We start from the raw sequence: 15,856 nt of genomic DNA, 5'->3' as shown, positions 1-15,856 counted from the left end.
GTTCAAGCTCCCGAACCGGTTCGCGAAGCAGTTCGGTACGTGATTTTGTCGAACCGGAACTGAACCGGAACGAAATTATTGCACCCGAACCCGAACCGTAACCGAACCGGTATTTTTTTCGGTTGGACACCCTGATATATATATATATATATATATATATATATATATATATATATATATATATATATATATATATATATATATATATATATATATAGACTGAAAAGATAAAATCTCACACAGAGCGCGACAAAAATAAGGTTAGTAGAGACAGAGACAAACGAGAAAGACTTAGAAAATAAAAATAGGTTTACTGACGTTTCAGGGAGAGGACTCCCTTTCTTCCCTATATATATATATATATATACAGATACATCATTTCTTTGACAAAAATACCCAATACAGTGGAGGGGAGCACAGCCCCGGCTGTAGCCTAGTGGTCATTGCACCAGACACGTATTCTGTAGGTCGTCCGTTCCGGTCCCAAATGACGGGCATGTTTTTCAAAGAAATTATTTAAAACTGTATCATTTGCAGGAAGACTAAAATGGTGAACTACATTTTCCCCTTTCCTTTCCGTGGCTTTCTCGACTGCCTACCCTTCTTTCTGTCTTCATTCAAGGAACCCCTCATTTCCCATTCTCTCTCTCTCTCTCGCTATATATATATATATATATATATATATATATATATTGTGAACATACGGGCGTTATTGAATGACATAATGACATTTGATGATGATTGTTGGGTTTAACGCGCCGACGCAACGCAGGCGATGAGGCGCGCCGTAGTGGAGGGCTCCGGATTAATTTTGACCACCTGGGGATCTTTATCGTGCGCCGAAATCTCGTACACACGGACGTTTTTGCTTTTCGCCTCCGTCAGAAAAGTGGCCGCCGCGGTCGGGAATCGAACCCGCGACCTTGTGCTCAGCAGCGCAACGCCTTAGCCACTGAGCCACCGCGGCGGGTGTCATAATGACATTATGCCCGAACGCAACATCCCCATCATCACTTGCACTGTGGACGCCAAGGCGTGTGTTTCCCGGTTGGTCGGTTAGTCATATCCATGCCGTTTTCATTTCAGGCTGTTGCACGAACAGTTCGCTTTGCACATAGCACACTGCCGACGCATGGCCAGAGACCGCACGGAATCTCGTAAGCAAGAACGGAAGGCGCAGTATGCTGCCACCCATCGCTCCTGCCGATTCTCTGAAGGAGACGAGGTGCTCCTGGGGACGTCTGTATCCACGCCTGTACTTTGTGAAAAGTTCCTGCACCATTACATTGGTCCTTACGTTGTCATCCGACCGACTTCTCCAGTCGACTATTCTGTAACCACAGTGGACACTTCAACCGATCGAAGGCGTTGCGGCACATATAGTCCACGTATCCCGCCTAAAACCCTTTCAACGTGGACAGCTGTAATCTTTCCCGGTCAGGAGGCCGCCTTCAACTGAGGGAGGAAACATGCGAGCATAGGGACGTTATTGTCGGACATTATGCCCGAACGCAACATTACCATCATCACTTGTACTGTGGATACCAAGGGGTGTGTTTCCCGGTTAGTCATATCCGTGCAGCCATAGCCATTATCATCTGTAAATGATGATGATCATCATCATCCCCACGGTTCGACTGTAGACGAAGGTCTGGCCATGCCGTCTCCCAGTATATATATATATATATATATATATATACCCGAACCGGAACTGAAACGAAAAAAGAAATAACGGTACCGCTTCATAGCGAAACGGTCGGACCCGCCATTGTTGATATTGCACAGTCAATCCAATTTAGGCCGTTTTTTGTTTCACGTACCATCAACTTCGTACCCGCTCGTGCACTTTACCCTCCAGACAATTGAACACTATCACACTCAATGCAACAACAGGGGAAATGAATGACCACCAATGTAGGAATGATCTGTTGCTGCTGGAAGCGTGAGCGTAGTGCAAGGTGACCAAACAAATGTCATTCTCGGCAGCTTTCAGGGGATATAAAACGACTTTGTCCTTCCCTAGCTCAGACTTTATTGGAGCAATCAGGCTGCAGGAGTGCTCCACTGCGCAACAGCGAAAGCCCACAGCCAATGTGTGGAAGCGTTTAGATGCGAATGAGCTTATGGTCGAGCCCGTAGCCTCCGCCATTGTGCGGCGTCCACACCCTCACTGCGCATGCCTGGCCAGGCACCGCTGATGATGATTGTGGCAGGATTCCCCTAGGGATTGTCCAACGAAAGAATTCATCACAAGATAGCTTCGCGTTCAATCACCGCCGTCATCTTCCCGTAGGTGAACCTTGAGTACCACAACCCCACTGCGCATGCCTGGCCAGGCACCGATGATGGTAATTCTGGCACAGGATGCCCCTGGGGATTGGCCAACCAAAGAATCCATCGCGAGATAGCTTCGAGAGGCATTCCTCCTCTCCTCCTCGACGCTCCTCTCCTTTCCGAAGCTCATCTCACCCCGGGGATTGCACAACGAATAGCAGCACCTGCGGCTCCACACGCGATAATGCGAAGCAGCTTAGGGTTAGAGACGCGACGGTAGTCGCTGCCTTCTCCGCTGAGGGTGCCACTGAAGCTCCGCGGCATAAATGAATCGCTGCCTCCGCTCCCCTCATTCTCCTCCCGACACGCCGCGATCCAACTGAAAACTAATGGGAACTTGATACGACCCTATAGCTGCTTCGCATACTACTCAGGGTTTCCATACGGGAAGATAGTGAATTTTGTTTGCATTTCGTACTATGTTTAAAAGTTCCGACACCTGCAAATTGTTAATACTCGACAAGTATGACCGCAGGAGCTGCTCAGTGGCTAAGCCGTTTGCTGCAAATGCAGTTTTGAGTCTTTCAGATCTCCTCTGTTTCGAACATGCACTTGTACTGACTGCCCAAATCGCTACATTACTTCTACTGCTATTCGTTCCGGAGGGGACTACTGCTGTGGTTGAATCAAAGAGCGTCTGCCCAAAAAGTCCCATCTCATGCTCCGCGCATCAAATTTTCCTTTCATTTTGTAGCAGCATAATCTCTTATAAGATTACGCAATATAGCACACGGTACGATGGCCGGGTATCAGGCGGTACGATGACATATTCATTGTAATTCACACATCCGGTGTAGCTATCGCAAAAGGAATTGCAGTGGTCAGAGCAATACTGCAGTGACTGAGATTTAACTAAAGCTTATTTTGAACAAATGTTTGGCTAACACATTCTATAAGGTGATAGCTAACAAATTATTCAGGGTGACCAAATAATCTAATTCATTGGTAGTATTTATGTGCCTGCTGTAGGATTTTTCTGTTTTGTACAAATGTAGAAAAATGCGCGCCATTGGTATTAAGCGCTGGTATTTGAATGCTGCAGTACAGAGGCGTAAATTTTAAGGCTTCAAGGTTAGCGTGATGGGCGGTGCCATAGCGACGATTGCGATTGCAACAAAAAATGAAAGGGCAGAAAATATATCCCACCATCCTAACTCTTATCGGTGGCTTTATTAATAGTCGCTAGGACAACATAAATTATGGGCGAGAAAGTAGATGGTAGATCATTGAAAATTCATCTGTTTTTCTAGTGCCTCGTAGCTGTTTAAAGTTTGCTTTGGAATTGCGCCACTGCCCTTGGGTAACAGCAGCATATTGAATTTTTGTTTGTATTTTGATTGCACTGTCGCTTTAAATGTTTTTTTCTAATTGCAGTGTTAATTCACCTAATCGAACCGGTTCGCGAACCCGTTCGGTACGTGATTTTGGCGAACCGGAACTGAAACGCCACTAAATGATTTCGCCTAAGCCAAAACCGTAACCGAACCTGCATATTTTCCGTTGACATATATATATATATATATATATATATATATATGTATATATATAAATATATTGACATAGAGGTATCTTTTTAGGCTGTTGCTTCTGTTATTGGGAGATCTGATATAGGAACGTGTCATTTCAATCTTCTGACTCCTGCCCTCATCTGCATTCGCACGTGCTTGTACCAAGTTTTTTTGCACTAAGTAAAACTTTAAAACTCTTGTACGACCGTTCGTCTCCCCTCAACTCAAGACTTTAGACTTGTAATACTTACGAGCTTCCTCAATTTTCCGGATTTTCTTGCCACACTAATGTAAGCCAAGTATTACTTCCCACCACATGCTATCTGCTAAGGGCGCAATCCTGGCACTATGTAATCTCGCCCCAGGTGCTTGGGACGGCCCTTCTTCCGACCCTACTCCCAGTCTCAGTTAATCTGGCTGAGCCACAACATTGCTCGCTTCCGGAAACGGTCTACCTTACTCCCCTACCGAGTAAACAAAACAATCTGTCCGCGCAGAGGTAAACAGCCCCAACCAAAGGCGGAAATACCTTTCGGCGGGAACGGCCGCTTCATCGTTGATCGCTTCCTGGGCAAATCGAATGTCAGTGAGGTTTGCTGATAAAGCGTGAAGTGAGGGTGAAAGTGGACCAGAAAGGGGACCGGGACAACGTAAGGCTGTAATTAATTAGCCGCCGGCTCTACGCGTGTGACACTCCGGGGCGGTGTCCACGAAGCTCACTCTATTATTCACGAGTCCTGCAGTGCCACTACCGCCACATCGCGACCGGGCAGCTCCATCCTCACTGTCAAGTTGTGTGGTCGTCTTCACAGGCGTAGAAACTATTCTAAGTGGGTTAGACACTCAGAAGTGATAAAAAAGAAGGCCAAGGAGCGACAGATATACTACGAGCGGTACGGATGAATACTGTAAGGAGAACGGGGCGCGTGATAGACGGCTTAAGCTACACATACTATCAATAAAAACTCAGAAATAATGTGAACATAGAAGCGTATATGCATACACGCACGACCACACACACACACACAAACACATACATACATACATACATATATATATATATATATATATATGTATATATTGTCAAGGGGCATAGTGGTGGGCAATATCACTCAGCGCCATTACACAGGAATAGCGACGACGACGAAGAAGAAGGGGCTGGCGTACCTTGCGCTGGCATCTGGTCGCTTGTAAATAGTGTAAATAAATTGTTCGCCTTCTTCATGGTTCCTGTCATATGCTCTGCCGCCACGTTACAATGTATAGCGAATCAGAATGGGAAATGAGGGGCTCATTGAATTAATAGAGGAATAAGGGCTGGCAGTCAAGAATGCCCGAGAAAACAAAGGGGAGAGTGCGGTAGGTTATTGAAACAGATACAGAATTTTTAAAGAAAGAAAGTCAAGAAAAAAATGCACGCAGGCTGGGATCGAACCCACCACCTCTAGAATAGGGGTATTCTGGAGGTAGTGGGTTCGGATCCCACGCGGCCGGCATTTTTTCTGGAACAGAGAAAGAAAGGGGAGAAAAAATGTCCTCCGGGTGGAATCCGAACACATGGCCTCAAGAATTCTAGAGTTCATGGGTTCGGATCCCATGTGGCGGACATTTTTTCTCCTCTTTCTTTCTTTTTTTCTTTGAAAAATCTTTATCTGTTTCAGTCACACACTGCACTCTCCGCTTTGCTTCGAGGGGCATTAGTGACTGGCAACCCTTCTTTCTGTCTTAACTGAAGGAGCCCTTCATTTCCCATTCTGATTCGCTACAAGCATAGCGAGGGCCATTCTTCTGGCAGTCTTGGTTCTGAAGGTAGCTTAAGAGGGTTCAACGCTGGTGGACCACTCTCGTTATGTCGTAGACAACGTGAAAACTTGGGCGAGTTGGTGATGCATGTTGAACCACAGCGCTCTTTGGAGGCAGTGCACCTTCCTTCGGACATGGAACCAGGTTATGCAAAATCATCCACTCGGAATGGCTGAGGCAAGCGCGCCTGTACCGCGATGACTTGCACGCACGCATTTTCCAGTACGTAAGGAATGTCGGCGCTAGGAAGAAAAGATGGCGGGAATACTCCGCATTGCTCGAGCAGACAGTTGAATCAGCGCTTCGTGCATCCCCTTGCTATCGTCTTTTGTCTCGTCCTTTGCCTTGTGGTTCAACATGTCGTAGACGCTCGAGTGACCGCCCGGGGGTTAAAAAGAATGTTCCCTTCACCCCGAGCAGACCGAGTGGCGCTGGCGATCAATCACCCCCAAGCTCAGAAAACAAATGACTGAACATAAATACCACCAGACGCGTATTCTGGAGGTCGTGGGTTTAGATCGCACCGAGCGGGCATTTTTTCTCCAGTTTCTTTGTTTCTTTCAAAATTCTTTATCTCTTTTAATCACCTACCGCACTCTCCCCTTCGGTTTCGGAGGGATTCCTGACTCCTGATACCTGACTATATATATATATATAAATATATATATATATAAGGGTAGGCAGTCAAGAAAGTCAGGCAAAGCAAAGGACAAAGGAGACAATGTGGTAGGTCGCTTTATTATCTGTGAAATCGATAGAATTTTTTGCATCACTGCTAGTACCCGGTGATTCGTGGTTAGGCCACTATAATATTATCAGTAATGGCCGTAACACCTGTTCAGTTATTTCATCTCATAACTAGGTAGTTCACCATGAAGTTTACACAATTAGGCACTCCCGTGTCCGGTCAATATATGGGCTCCTACGGAAGGCGTGTTGTAATGGGGAAGGGCTGAAAACCGTGTTTACTAGAACTCTCCCAAAAGAAATTGTACAAAGATGGCGCGCTCAACCAACTTTTTACCCGTGGGAAGTGCTATCTCAGTAGGTACGAAGGGTACTCACCAGTCAGTTTGATAATAAATATGATGGCCTGGTACGGGGAGCTGCAGGGTTGCAGAATCTTCCAAAAGATGGCGAGAGCTATGCGAACGCGGGAAAACTGAACTGAATTGCACGTCCAGAGAGGTGTAAAATAACAATCCCGCTGTCGTCTTTATACGCGTATTAAGACAAATAACTGAAATTGGCTTTTGTACAACTGTATGGGAAGGATTTGCAAGGAAAAACGAAATGGATATAACAATGGGCTGTATACATTTTCAGGATTTTGTGAAAACGCGAAATTTTCTCAATATCCTTATTTGCCTTTTCGTAGAGTGTATTGAAAAATCTCCTTAAGCAGTGTTTATATATCTGTATAAATTATCTACATCAAGAAACACCGGTTCAATATCTCAAATGGCCTGCGAATAAAACATAAATCTATAATTAACTGTTTCAGCGCTCTTCACTCTCTCAAATGTTTAATTTTAAAACATTAACCCAATACTCACCTCCACACTAAACTCAGAATGTGCTTGTGAAATTTGAGGCAATTTGAATGAGCAGTTTGGCTAGGCATCGATATCAACTTTGAGGCCTTTGCGGTATTCCTTTCGGTATTCAACCGGCGTCGCAATGAGAATTTCTTAATTTTGGTTTTGTGTATTTCTATTAGTAGCATTTACCACCAAAGAATAATGGGGTAAATAAATAAGTGAAATATTTAATGGAGGATCTTTCAGAACACCCATATTGCTACGAAAGGCAGAATCGGCCCAGCAGTGTTGGTTAGGGGAAAACTGTAAAACTGCTTTTTAGATATTCCTGAGGGCGCACATAGCAGCAACTGGTGCGTGGGGTAATGACGAATTCACGAAAGGACAATTTTCCCCTTTTCTTGCTTAGGAGTACAATTTCGGCAAATCTCGCCTGAGTCAGCCCCAACATCATGGCACGAATGCACTCTCGAAACTGTGAGTCTCTAGGTGCAGCACTTTTGGCTGGGCGTCGATTACCAGTCAGTCATTCATTCAGTCAGTCAGTCAGTCAGTCTGTCTGTCTGTCTGTCCCCTCTGTCCCCGACAAAATTCAGACTGAAAATGTCCCCTCTAAAAATTTCAAGTTTCTAAAGGCGAAAAAAAAAGGACAAGTAACCGAAATGCCCGCACATACACCGCACTCCCTGTCTTGAATCGGGTGTCAATTTTTGGGGGTGAGAAATGTACCAAAACATTTCAAGCTGATTTAATTCATAAGGTTTAACGCGCCACCGCAACGCCGGCGATGAGGCGCGCGTAGTGAAGGGCAAACTTTTCCAGCTGACAGGTAGGCAGGTCTTAATTATTAAGCGACTTAAAACAGTGTAGGTTTACTAAACGCACGAGTTTTTTGTAGACCATTTGTCCACCACCGCTACAGAGGCGTAACGGCAGCAGCACTCTGCAGGCATGGGTGACGTCACGCTTTTTTGCCAAGCGCCACCTCTCTTTTACGTTGAAAAAACAAAGGATGTAAAATACCGTGGGCGGTTATTTGATAGACGATAAACCGCTGGCGCGTGGTAATTTCAGTGCATAATACTCGTGGCATAAAACATGCCAGACCTAGTCTGAATAGTATGCGCCCAGTAATTGTCCGAGCAATAGTCCGAGCCACAAGCACTGCCGGCCTGCGGCTCAGATAAAATTCATTCCTTTTCATCGTGCAGCTCATCTAGGGATTTCTGCATCGCGGCAACACGGGTAGCTTCGCCAAGTATCCAGTGTTCCTGGACGGACGAAGAATGTATCAGCGGCTACCACGTGCCAGTCCTGATATGGAATCTGCATCACCATGGAGCGACGGCATCAACGAGCTGTACAACGCATTAGCGGCACTCGGCACCTCTACCAACCGCGGGTACAAATGGCTATCCTGTTCCTGGCGTCTTCAGTGGGAAAGTGCAGTTGTTTGTTATTATCAAGGAGTACATACAGAAGCAAAATGGGGCCGCCAAAGCCTACAGGTGGGCTTGTGCTGCATCGCCCGGCAGCAATGGCCTTCACTGATTTAAAAAACACTCATTGATAGCGGTAACTGCATAGGAAGGTAAAAAAAGACAAGCAAACAAAAAAAAAAGAAGAAGAGAAGAAGAAAAACGAGAAAAGGAGGGACGAAGAAAAATTAAAGTGAGGAAAGAAAAAAGGAAAGCAAACAGCAACCGACAAACAGAAGAGACGAACACAAACAGACAAACAAAGATACAATAAATCAGCATGGGTTTCAGCTACATGGGTGGCATTCTTCTCATCACAATAAAACAATTAGAGAACAAAGAAATAGCTACCTTTCACCGCATGCACATACATACTTCACCATATTTCTAATGCCAGCATAGCAGCATGCAAGCGTTTCCGCATTGTTGAAGAGAACAATTCGTCAGGCAATTTGTTGAAGATGGCAGGAGCATAATATGACCGCGCAGCCATTCTGTAATGGATACGGATCCTTGGCGTCATATATCGAGGTATGTGCCGCAGAGGTATAGGTTTAACATTGGGAGTTCGGCAATCCGTACACCACAAATATTTTAGCACGACGATTTGCTCAAACATTGTATCGAATGACGGTAAACCACATGCCTTAATTACACTGTCCGAATCCAGCACGTGTGACTTATAAAGAGCCTTCTTCGCTCTGTTTTTTAAAATACTGTTTACTCTCTTTTTCCAGGTAGCGGAGCAGTTGAAGAAACAGCCAATGCCATAACGAAGAACACTATAACCCAAAGTTTCAGCTAGTATTTTTCGAACAGACAAAGGTAGAAACACCTTTAAGTTGTACAGCATACAGACAGTAGTTCTAAGCTTTTTACATATGTGAGCCATGTGTGTGTTCCACGAGAGATCCCCATCAAAATGTACACCTAGGTATTTAAGAGACTCGACACAGAAAATACGGGCACCGGAACAAGATGCACAATTTGATAGGTGTATTGTAATGAAGCAGTCGTTCGGCACTCTTTTCTGTGGATTTCGGAAACAAACTGGTCGACTTTTTACTGGGTTGATTGTTATTATATTTGCTTAGAACCAATCCGCTACCCTTCTGGCAGCGTCTTGAAGATTTGAGAAAGCGAGAGAATAACCAGAGTTGCCAGATACCAGCAGGGTGTCATCAGCGTATTGAAAATTTTCGAATTTTTAGCAACAGTAGCTAATTCATTACCATAAAAATTAAAAACCAGAGGTGACCAGACAGACCATTGCGGGACACCTCTCTAAAACAAATACTATCACTCAGAACCGATCCAAGTGACACCACTTGAGAACGATCCCGAAGGTAATTTGGAAGCAGAGATAGAAATGGTCCGCGGAAGCCGTAATGGTATAATTTAGTACAGAGTATGCCATGGCTCACAGTATTAAACGCTTTTTTAACATCAAGAAATAACCCAAACTAAACCACATTCTGATCACTGTCAGCTTGCGGCTCCGACTAAATCTGTTCTTTTCCATCGTGCAGGTAAGGAAACAGCACAAACAATGTTTTCGGTCGAGTGATCTCTTTCTGGGAGAGCTGCGGTGCCCATGAAAATGTTGTTTGTTGTTGGAAACCACCGAATTTTAAAAACATTTTCTTGTTGCTGAGTGGCGACGTAGAATGTAATCACAGACGTGACTTGCAACAAATTGCGATACAGCTGAATGGAAAATCTGAGTGCATTAAGGGAATTAAGCTGCAACGTTTAACCAGAAATAAAAAAAACTAGATCCCGTCAGTGCGCTTGAGAGGAAAGTTTATTCTCTTCAGTAACAGATGAAACACATAAAAAGAGCTATAAAAAATCTGACAGCAAAATTGATGTTGAAAATCGTAGTACATGCAGTAACCTGATCGTTTATTACTTCAACCAGGAGCAAGACGAAACGAGTGAATAGAGAGAGAAGACCATCAACCAAAAAGTAGTTACGGACATTCTTGAAAAGGACCCGGTGGTAACGAAACGCGAACAGAGGATCGGAAAACCAGACCCCGACAAAACCAGGGCGGTATTCTTTATATTACTGGATTGCTGGCAAAAAAATCGCAAATACTAGCAAGAGGAAGAAAACTGAACGACACGGGGTGTCCATAGGTGAATATTTCGCCATGAGAGTTTGCGATATTAGAAAAAAACTGTGGGCTAGGGCAAAACCAAACCGTGAAAACCAGGAGAAAGTATCGCTAGTCTTCGAAAAGTTGTAGAACAATAAGCGCTCTATATTTAAAGTGATGAGAAGAACGACAAAGTCCCCTTGGGTAAAGGCGACAGCCGAGTAACAGGAAAAAAGTAACAAGTTAAGAACCGGGCCGGTAACCCGAAGCGACACATAGTCAGAGACCTAGTTTTAATCACTCTGAGTGCTCTCAGTGTACTAAACAAAGTAGAAAACATTTTGCTCTATTGTTAATCAGACGTTCACCCATTGCCGAACCTTGGCTGTAAGCAGATATTTCTGGTGATACATTTTTTTCACCAAATTATTCTGCAACGAAAAAAGATCGTCCATCACGAGGGGGACGTGTCGCCTTAGTGATTTAAAAACGTTTTCTGTTTACAGTTCTCTATAACTGTGAAGGGGAAGAGGATGTTTTTTTTTTGTAATAGTATTTGTGATGGTTGTCATATCTTAGTTGAATGCCTTTACCAGGAACAAAGACCCAGGGACGTCACTACAACTACCACACGCGTTAACACAGTTTGAGAAAACATGTAGAGACGGCAACCACGTTTACTTAAATACAACACTTCCATGATTCATCGCACACAACCCGACTAACAACCCTTCTGATCACAGTTCCTACTCAAAAAGTCATGCTGATAGAAGCGCAGAATTTCAGGATTATCCTTATGGGTTAATTTAAGCTGTCTGAAATGATTCACAATGCGGCAGCAGCTAGCGCACTCATATATGTCACGTTTAACTTCATTCTTCAACAGATTATATTTTACCCGACACGTACAAAAGGCGGTACCAGTAACACTCTTGATTTAATCCATCGTAGGGGCCATTTTCATTCCACTCAACGCGCAGTCGATATTATAGAAAACGAAGAAGAGGAAGAAGAAGAAGAAGAAGAGAAGAAGAAGAAGAAGAAGACTTTATTTTTCAGCGGACTTTGTTATAATTCCTGCTGAAGGGGCAGGAGCTAAACGCATTGAGTGTCTGACGAGGGCTCCTGACCTTCTGGAGTTCACAACAGAGGAGAAGGAATATCGAACCATGGCGTCCCAAAGTGCCTCCTTCCATTTGATTCCGAACCATGCCCCCTCGAACCACAGTACTTAATTTTCAGAACGCATACGACAGCAGTATCTTATCTTGGCTTATATTGGAACTTTTCCGAAATGGCTTCTCATCCTACCACCCATGTCAATTTTTTGTGGCTCAAATTTAGGAAGATTGTATTATATTTCATCGCTAACTTCGTTCTGGTAAAACATAAAACAGGGCAGACGTATAATCCGTGGATAAATAGAGAGTTGATACGAGCTAAACGTAGATCTAAGCGATTACGACGCTTAATCAAAATCAGGAACAAAGACCCAGGGACGTCACTACAACTACCACACGCGTTAACACAGTTTGAGCAAACAAGTAGAGACGGCAACCACGTTTACTTAAATACAACACTTCCCGGATTCATCGCGAACAACCCGACTAAGGTTTTGCGGCTTTTTTACAGGTCTAACTTGTCGTTTTCATCTTTATACGTAGATCAACATGCTACTGAGACAAATAGATACGACGAGCGTGCATTTATTTTTAAAAGGGCAACAAAATTGTCCCTTCACTCCCACCTCCAATTCCTTACGCATAGATCATCTGAACAAGGCATCCTAAGCGTATTTACTAAACTTGGACTCAAAAACGTCAAATGGCCCGGGCAACATCACAAATGAATTTCTTAAAAAATACGCCGACTGGGGCAGCAGGTATCTTCAAATAATTTTTCTAATGGAAAATCCGAAAACTAGTCTCAATAATGAATCGGTAGACACAGCAGAGCCTAGCAATGTTAAGGGTATTTCACTTACCTGCGCATCGTGTAAGTTTTAGGTACATAAGATTTTAAAGCACTTGCTTGTATTTCTCGAGCACATCAATTTCTTTTCTCACAAAAAAAAGAAAGTACCTCCGCAGACAGTGCCTTGTAATTCCGTGCATTTCCGCAAGAATGCAGATATTGCGGAAGACACCCGCTTAATCGTCATATTAGCTCAAACGGAAATAATTGGTCGCACAGAGCTTTCCAAAACGAAAACATGAGAAACGCAGAAAAACAAAACTTTCAGAAAATTATTTAACAGAACGAAAATGTGCTTTGTATACACCTCCCCCCTAACCTGATGAATAAACAAAAAAAACGTCAGAAGAAGTGTTCCAAAACCGAACAAGAAATTGCGAAAAAGGCGAACCGTGTAATTCCTTGCATTTTCACAAAAAGCCCAGATTGTTTGGATGTAACCCGTAATTCTTAATAATAGCGTACATGAAGATGATTGGTGGGTCCAAATTTTGAAAAACAAACAAGAAGCAAAAAGGAAAAATAACTTTCACAAAACTGATATAATGAAATCAAAAATATGCATTTTATACATCCCCCAACCCTCTCTCACCCCTTGCCCAAACAGGGAAGCACGGAGCAAGAATAAGGGGGAGGGGAAACCGACCATTGCAGCAAGCGTGGAGGAGTGAACAGATAATGTAACAATGCAAACGAACGCTGACTACAGAGCTTCATAGCTGCGACGGCAAATGAAAGCATAGCGACAACTTAACTGACAGGGCCACAATTCATTCGAGGGCTGCGCGGCGGAACGTCAATCACGTTAACGGCGCAATTTCTTTTCCAGCGACAGATGTCGCTGGCTTAACCTCGGGCAAACGCTTGTGACGCTACCTCACCGCCCTAGAAAGCGGCGTTTCCTTTCCTGTCTTGTTCTTGCCCCGTGTCCCAAAACTGAAGAATAAAATTTTAAAAAATCCTCAAGAGATCTTTCGTAATATCAATAAAAATAGCGAAACTGGCAAACAGCGTAACGCCCTGCATTTCCGCAAAAATGTGGAATTGGCGGTAGTAGCCTCAATAATCGCTCTAATATAATAAAGGAAAATAATTGTTTGGGCAGAAAAACTTAAAATAATAAAAACCGAAAGAATTCAATTTTCACAAAAATGATCTGAGAAAACCAGCAATATAGATCTTATACATCTCCCCTCAAAACCGAAGAAAAAAAAAGACCACAAGAAACTTGCAAAATACTAACAATAACTTACGCTAACGGGGAACCGTGTAACGCCCTGCATTCACGCAAAAATGCATAATTGGCGGAAGTAGTCGGTCGAAATTTTGAAACACTGAAAATTGGGATAAATAGAATAAAAATCACACAAACGATATGACAAAATCCAAAACACCGATCTTGTACGTAACACCCGCACCCCCCCCCCCCCCCACCGATTATAAGAAACCTGAGGAATAAACAAAGAACACCCGCAAAAGAATAAAGGAATCACGAATAAAAAACGTGGAACCGGACAAACTTTACAGTGCGCCTTGCATCTTCGGAAAGAAGATGATTAGCGAAGTAGAGGTACTTCATCGCAATAATAGTATAAGCAGACATCACTGGCGAAAAAATAAAAGGAAACTTGAAAACAATAAAATAAGTCGAGGTCTTTCGCCACTAATAGCTATAGTTGGCTGTAAAAAACGCGTACTCTAGAAAAGCGGCATAATTATTTGGAGACAATGCTTAAAATTTCTGCAAGCATTTTTTTCTTCTTTGGTGAAATTCCATCACCACACAAAAAAAACGAACAAGGAAGTTCAAACACGCTAGGCCTAGCAACTTCATTTCACGGCCGGCAAGTTTACACACGCTTGGGAACCGGAGTTCTGGTTATTACGGGAATGTAATTCCGCGGGCGGAATATAAATGACCTGACGGCGTAATCTTCTTTCTCAAAAGAGCAAGAGAAGTATAAGAAGCAAAAAAACTGAGTCACAAATTTTCTAAACAGAAAATGTCGCAAAAGTGCAGAACGTAGAAGAGTAAACGGGCGTCGGGGTTTTCCTTCGACAACCCCGATAAAGAATTATACAAGATTACTTCCCACTTTAATCGGTTTTTTGATCGCTGACTACGGGTTGAAATGTGAACAAGGTTTCCTCCCCTAGTTAACCTTCGCTGAAAAGCTGCAGCTTATATAAGTATCGCCATGCCTGTGATGTCGCGGAACACGCAAGTACTCCTTTTTAAAGACGATATTCTTTCTTGGGATACTTGAACTCGAAATTGTGGTCGGTCAGTCTGTCTGTCTGTCTGTCTGCCTGTCTGTCTGTCTGTCTGTCTGTCTGTCTGTCTGTCTGTCTCTCTGTCTGTCTGTCTCTCTGTTTGCCTGTCTGTCTGTCTGTCTGTCTGTCTGTCTGTCTGTCTGTCTGTCTGTCTGCCTGTCCATCCATCCGTCCGTCCATCCGTCCGTCGGTTCAGCCACCTAACTAAAAGAAATCTGAAACGGGATGTTTACATAGCAAAACTTTTCCAGACCACTCAACCTGGCACCACCATTCGTTGCTGTCCACATGATTTTGCAAACAGAAACCATGTGGCCCATTTTAGTCAAAATATTAATACATAACTGGTACTAGACAAAATTGTTTTAACTGCAACAGTAAGTGTGGTCAATATTTCCGATAGAAAACAAGGAAGTATGTATCGAAAACAATACTTTGACCTAAAACTACAGAAAGAGGTCCAACAGGCTAAGAGTAGCGAAGTGTTTCAGTTCATTGCCATCGAGCTGTGAACGACGGAAAATTCCATTAACTTGAGCGAACCTGAGCTGATTACGAGGGAAGGGAAATATAGTGAGAAATAGGCGGGGAGAGATGCCTTTGCCTGTCAGGAGTCACAGAAGACTATCGTGGTCGACGACAATTGCAGCGAAGTGAGGAGATGTGGAGGTAAGTTATTTCTTTGCGAGTTGCTTTCACTGCAAGTCCCAATGTAAAAAAAGCTTTCTAAACATCAAACTTTACACCGACCTTCTTAAAACCGTTTTTTTTTTGCCTTACACGACTGTATTGTATGGTAGACGCTGCTTACCAAGAGTGTATAGGCCCTAGCCCATTACCTG

The sequence above is a fragment of the Haemaphysalis longicornis genome, unplaced genomic scaffold, assembly GCF_048455015.1.
Source record: "Haemaphysalis longicornis isolate Haplotype H1 unplaced genomic scaffold, Haemaphysalis longicornis Haplotype H1 scaffold_10, whole genome shotgun sequence".
In the NCBI taxonomy this organism is placed as follows: domain Eukaryota; kingdom Metazoa; phylum Arthropoda; class Arachnida; order Ixodida; family Ixodidae; genus Haemaphysalis; species Haemaphysalis longicornis.
This window is presented reverse-complemented; position numbering follows the sequence as displayed.